General features: G+C 28.0%; 2 non-coding genes across 2 annotated transcripts; one reads left to right on the top strand and one right to left on the bottom strand.

The window, feature by feature from the left end:
- Nucleotides 1–1,336: 1,336 nt before the first annotated feature.
- TRNAT-UGU (transfer RNA threonine (anticodon UGU)) lies at nucleotides 1,337–1,409 on the top strand. The gene has a single exon. It is a non-coding gene; the product is annotated as a tRNA-Thr (tRNA).
- A 1,378-nt stretch (nucleotides 1,410–2,787) lies between these two features.
- Nucleotides 2,788–2,874, bottom strand: TRNAS-GGA (transfer RNA serine (anticodon GGA)). The gene has a single exon. It is a non-coding gene; the product is annotated as a tRNA-Ser (tRNA).
- Nucleotides 2,875–6,586: the final 3,712 nt, after the last annotated feature.

Below are 6,586 nucleotides of genomic sequence, written 5' to 3'. Positions count from 1 at the left end.
TTTATTCTTATTCTTTTATTAGACTATCCTATATAACCATAATAAGATAACTAAAAAAATAAAAATAAAAATGAAAATTGAATTTATTCATTATTAAAATTTATTCATTTTAAAATTTATTCATTATTAATTATTTATTTTCTAGTATAATAGCATAATAGCTAGAACTAATTATTCCATTCATTTCTATTTCGACTTCGAAGATAATTCGAATTAGTTAGTCTAAAAAACAAAGTTTCATTCTAATTATTTAGACTTATAACGTATCATTTATATAATGATAATATATATATAAATTATATATAAATATAAATTATATATAAATGCATAAAAATATTTTCACTATAATTATCTAATTATTAGACTCTATTTATAATTCTAAACTAAATATAAATAAATTAAATATATATTAAATCTATATTAAATATAAATAAATATTAAATATAAATAAATTAAATCTATATTAAATCTATCTATCTATATTAAAATTAAATCTATCTATTAAATTAAATCTATATCTATATCTATATAAAAAAAAAAAATTATATATAATTTAAATGTAAAATATACTAAAAATATACTAAAAAATACTAAAAATATAAAATAAAAAATATAGTAATATTATACTTAGTATACTAATATTATACTAATATATATATAATACTAAATTATATATATAATACTAAATAGAATATAATACTAAATAGAATAGAATACTAAATAGAATAGACTAATAGAATAAAGATAACATATAATAAAATAAATATAAAATAAAAATATATAATATAGAGATAAATAATAAATAATTATAAAAATTATAAATATATTTATAATTTATTTTTATAATTTTTATAATTATAATAAAATTAGAATTAAATTATAATAATATTATTATAATTTAATATTATTAAATATAATGTTATTAAATATTAATATGATTAAATTAAAATATGATTAAATTAAAATATCATTTTTAATATGATTAAAATATAATCAAATAGAATGATTAAAATATAATCAAATAGAATTATATTATTCTATTCTTAATTATTATATTCTATCAATATTAGATTGAATATTAGATTGAATCTACCATTATTATATATTATTATATATTATTATATATCATTATATTAAATATGATTATATTAAATATGGCATAAATTATGTATGGCATAAATATGGCATTTAAAATTTAAAATTCTAGTTTTTCTAAATTCTAGTCTATAATTCATATTAATAATTCATAGTAATTATGAATAACTAATAGATAGTTAATAGATAAGATCGTAATAGTTTGCTGAATTCCTATGGATACAAAATTTCTATTATTTGAGCCCGCTTAGCTCAGAGGTTAGAGCATCGCATTTGTAATGCGATGGTCATCGGTTCGATTCCGATAGCCGGCTTTCTCTATTTGTTTGCTTTTTTACTTTTTTACATGATTGATAATGTTTTTTTGAAATCAAAGAACATTGAAAAAGCTTTTTCCCCTTTTCTTTCCAAAGGTCAACGATCCGTTTATTATGTCGTAGAAACTTTCAATTAGGAATAAAATTGGAGGAGTTAGATCTTTGCAGAATAAATCAAGAAAAAAAAAAAGGAAACTTTTTTTGGTTTAATTTTTAGATTTTAATTTTTATATTTTATATTTAATATATATTTTATATTTAATATATTTATATATTATATATATTTTATTTTAATTTCTATTTTTTGTATACATTATATACAATATACATTATATACAATACAAAAAAGTATGGATATTGATCCAATTCATCTCATTAATATTTGTAGTACAATCCTTCAGTCGATTTCGCTTCATTTAGTTCAGTTTTAATTTAGGTTTATGAAATTTCAATAAAATTCAAATTAATAAGGAGTCTTTATGTCGCGTTACCGAGGGCCTCGTTTCAAAAAAATACGCCGTCTGGGGGCTTTACCGGGACTAACTAGTAAAAGTCCTAGAGCCGGAAGCGATCTTAGAAACCGATCGCGCTCCGGTAAAAAATCTCAATATCGTATTCGTTTAGAAGAAAAACAAAAATTGCGTTTTCATTATGGCCTTACAGAACGACAATTACTTAAATACGTTCGTATTGCCAGAAAAGCAAAAGGGTCAACAGGTCAGGTTTTACTACAATTACTTGAAATGCGTTTGGATAACATCCTTTTTCGATTAGGTATGGCTTCAACTATTCCTCAAGCCCGCCAATTAGTTAACCATAGACATATTTTAGTTAATGGTCGTACAGTAGATATACCAAGTTATCGCTGCAAACCCCGAGATATTATTTCAGCGAGGGATGAACAAAAATCTAGAACTCTGATTCAAAATTATCTTGATTCATCCACCCATGAGGAATTACCAAAGCATTTGACCCTTCACACATTACAATATAAAGGATTAGTCAATCAAATAATAGATAGGAAATGGGTCGGTTTGAAAATAAATGAATTGCTTGTCGTAGAATATTATTCTCGTCAGACTTAAACCTAACTAAAATAACAAAACAAGGGTTCTGCTCCCTTTTCACCTGAGTTAAGGTTAAGTAAAGGAAGACAGGGTAAGGGATTTGATTCGGAAATTTTATTTTTCTCCTATTCATGTATGATAGATCCGTAGGTAGATTTTCATCCCCTGTACGCTATTTTACGTATTCCGTATTAAAAAGAAATTGGGAATAGAGAATCTATATCAAAGAAGGGTCTAACTCTTTAGTATCTGTTCTTATTTGATTTGATACATTGTAGTCAGTTACATTGGCGAATTAGGTGAAGGTGCGGAAAGAGAGGGATTCGAACCCTCGGTAAACAAAAGTCTACATAGCAGTTCCAATGCTACGCCTTGAACCACTCGGCCATCTCTCCTACATAATTATTATGGCCGATAACCCGAGCGAATAGCGAGTTATTCATATTAGATTGTTCGAGAGGTACGAACAATATCAATTCTAACTAGAAAACTAGCTATAAAAATAGAAAACTTTTCATCACTTTTTTCAGCACTTTTTCTTTAGCCTCCCGACTCGAAGAAATTTTTTTGTGAGGGGGCTGTTAAAAATAAATAATATAATACGATAAACATATACCATATATATCTATTCATGTTTGCGAAAAAGGCACTCCCATCTTTTTTCTGATATTTCTACCGGACTGGATTAAATCAATGAATTGAAACGAATCAAATCAATCGATTGGTTTTTTTTTTTTAGACTATGCTTAATGGATATTTTTAGTTCATAATTCTCTTTAGACTCTAATTCCCCATTTCTATAAGAATTCTAAAATTCTTTTCCAGTTTTAGATCTCTCAACAACAACCTCTTACTCTGTAAATCTATTACAAATTCATAAATCCTCTAAGGGATTTTTATATTTGATTATATGTTGTATACCTGCTATGCACAAAACACAAAAAAGGGCAGTTATTTTATTTTCATCATAGAACGATTATTCGATTATTTTTCCTCTTTTTATCATAATTTAATCAAAACTTCTCTAATTTTGCTAATCTATCCTAATCCGTAGGATAAATTTTTTGATTCTTCAACTTCGATGAAATCGTAATAATTCTTTTTTCTTTTTATATTTTATTCTTATACTAATAAATTCTTATACTAATAAATTTGGATGAAATAAAATAGGATTCAAATATTTCTTTTTTTTTTTTTTTCTTGATTCCTGCCAAAAAAATTGAAGTAAAGTAGAGGGCTATATCTTTTTTTTTTTTTTTTTTATGGAATGGGTCTGCTTTTATGTTATTTCGTACTGTACGCTTCCTTTGTTTGTGAGATCCTTTTTTTTTTCTCACGAAGGGGTAATGAAAAGAGTTATAGAATGGATTGCTACCTATGCCTAGATCGCGGATAAATGGAAATTTTATTGATAAGACCTTTTCAATCGTAGCCAATATCTTATTACGAATAATTCCGACAACTTCAGGAGAAAAAGAGGCATTTACTTATTACAGAGATGGTGCGATTTGATTATTATTATATAATTATAATTATTTTATATATTTTAATTATTTTATATATATTTTTTTTTTTATTTTTATTTTACCGCTCTTAGTCTTAGGAAAAAGACACATGATTCGGAATAGAAAAAAAAAAAAAAAGACTATTGAAAAAAAAAAAGAAATCTACGCTTGTTGAAGGTGAAGTTTATAAATAAAGCAATTCCTTCTGTCGTGTATCCCCGATTAATGCAACCTCAGATGCTTCAATTGTTGATTCGAGTATTGAGCGAAAGGTTACACCTATGGGTCTGTATTGTGGGTCAACCCTACTACACTAGTACCAATAGGCGGCATAGAGGAAGAAGCACTACATCTAGGAATCAACAACACGAAAACTTTGTTATTGTTATAAAGGATTCCCTTTCCTTATCGGGATCGGAACTAAGAGAAATGGTTGGGACAACAAACATCCATCTTGTTCGTACTTTGGATACCCATATAACCATCGAAGATTGTTGAAGTGACTAATTCCTGGAAATTAAGGAGCGTTGAGAACAAAGAAATTGTTGGAGTTTACTTTATTTATCTAGTACGAACACGCTTGATGGTAAGAAAAGATCTTTTGCAAGAGGGTTGGCTAGAGATTTCTTGTAAAAACATTAGCCCCGCTCAGTTCATAATGACAATATTTCGACCTTTTTTTTAATTCCATGGATTATTCTCATTATGCACATAAAGGAGGAGCCGTATGAGGTGAAAATCTCACGTACGGTTTTGGAACGGAGAATTCGTTGAATCGAATGACGACCGTAACGGATGTCGGCTCAATCCGAAGGAAATTATGCGGAAGCCTTACAGAATTATTATGAAGCTATGCGACTAGAAATTGATCCCTATGATCGAAGTTATATACTCTATAACATAGGCCTTATCCACACAAGTAACGGAGAACATACAAAAGCTTTAGAATATTATTTTCGAGCACTAGAACGAAACCCGTTCTTACCACAAGCTTTTAATAATATGGCTGTGATCTGTCATTACGTGCGACTATCTCCACTATAGAAATAAAAAAAAAAAGGAAAGAAAGAGCAAATACGCTAGTAAATAAATACGCTAGTAAATAAAATAGGCTTTCTACATATTGCATCGTCCAAAAAACGATTTTTATCAGCTGTAACAAAAAAAGAAAAAAAAAAAAGAAACTTCATAGAAGTCAAAATATGAAGAAATATATATGCCTAGATACTTTATTCTATGGATAAAGGATCTAATTGATAGAGGAAGCACCGTAAAGATCAATTAGCGAGGTTTTGGGCCGATACAATAAAAATAAATAAGAACTGCTTATTTATGTCATGATATGAGATAAAAATTAGGAATCAACTTATGTAATAGAGCCGATCCCCTAAGTTATTGAGCAGCGGTGTAGCATCAGATCCCAAAGACAGTAAGTCTTTTTTATGAGGAAGAAGTCTTTTTCAAGGATTCTATATAAATTTATATATGATATGAAACCGAGATAGTTACCTTTCAGAAAAATCTAACGGACGATAATCCCGAAACGCCTATGCTTTATTTTTCTGAAGGTGGGAGAAAAGATAAAACTCATTATTAATTTAATCCAAATTAAAGTTTGAAACTCATGTAATTAACCTCTTTTGGTTAACCCGAGACAAATCGATAGGATCTATGAGAAATCTCATTCAATTGGATATATGGTAGGGTAAAAAAATGGGACACCAAAAGAATTGACTGCCGAGCCGTATGAGGTAGGAAACTCTCAAGTACGGTTCTAAGGGAAGGAATTGACCCGCCTATTCCGACCGGGGAGAACAGGCCATTCGACAGGGGGATTCTGAAATAGCGGAGGCTTGGTTCGATCAAGCCGCTGAGTATTGGAAACAGGCTATAGCGCTTACTCCTGGTAATTATATTGAAGCGCAGAATTGGTTAAAGATCACGAGGCGTTTCGAATAAGAACAAGAGCTCTCTGTTTATTTATTATTTTCGGATTAGAAATTCTAATTAGAAATTAGAAAATTCTATTACTATTAAATTCTATTCTTATTCTATTAAATCCATTTAATTAAATTACCTTACCATTAAAATTATTAAATTAGATTTTTTATTCATATTCAATTTGAATCTTTAAATATTAAAAAATATTAATTTAATTGGAATTGTTAATTGTGTAATTGTTTGTTTTTGTTGGACCCATCGGTCAGATCATTTCTCTCTCTCTGGGAAAAACCAATCAAAGAATTTCATTATATCCTTTCTAAAATCGTTCTATTTCGTCTGATATTTCGTAAGGATAAGTAATACACGGATATAGCAAAATAAAAAATATTTTCTTTTCTGCTTCTATTAAAACGAATAAAAACCCCTCGAATGACTCAATATCAATACTGGAGTATCCCTTAGTAATGAATGCTCACGCGAGTTGGGATAGAGTAATATTCCTTGTTCTATCTATGTAAGACAAAAAAAACTCCATCTAGGAACTTCTAATTAAGATAGGAATACAATACACAGGTTGCACAAAAAAATTGTTTTTGCACCAATGTAAGTAAAGTCCGGAAAAGGTTTTATAAGATTAAAAAAGGTCCGTTGAGCGCCT

Source organism: Durio zibethinus, unplaced genomic scaffold (assembly GCF_047325235.1).
Source record: "Durio zibethinus cultivar Kanyao isolate XHJ-2024 unplaced genomic scaffold, ASM4732523v1 HiC_scaffold_141, whole genome shotgun sequence".
Taxonomy (NCBI): Eukaryota; Viridiplantae; Streptophyta; class Magnoliopsida; order Malvales; family Malvaceae; genus Durio; species Durio zibethinus.
Note: the sequence above shows the minus strand (reverse complement) of the source record. Positions and strands in the feature narration are given on the sequence as shown.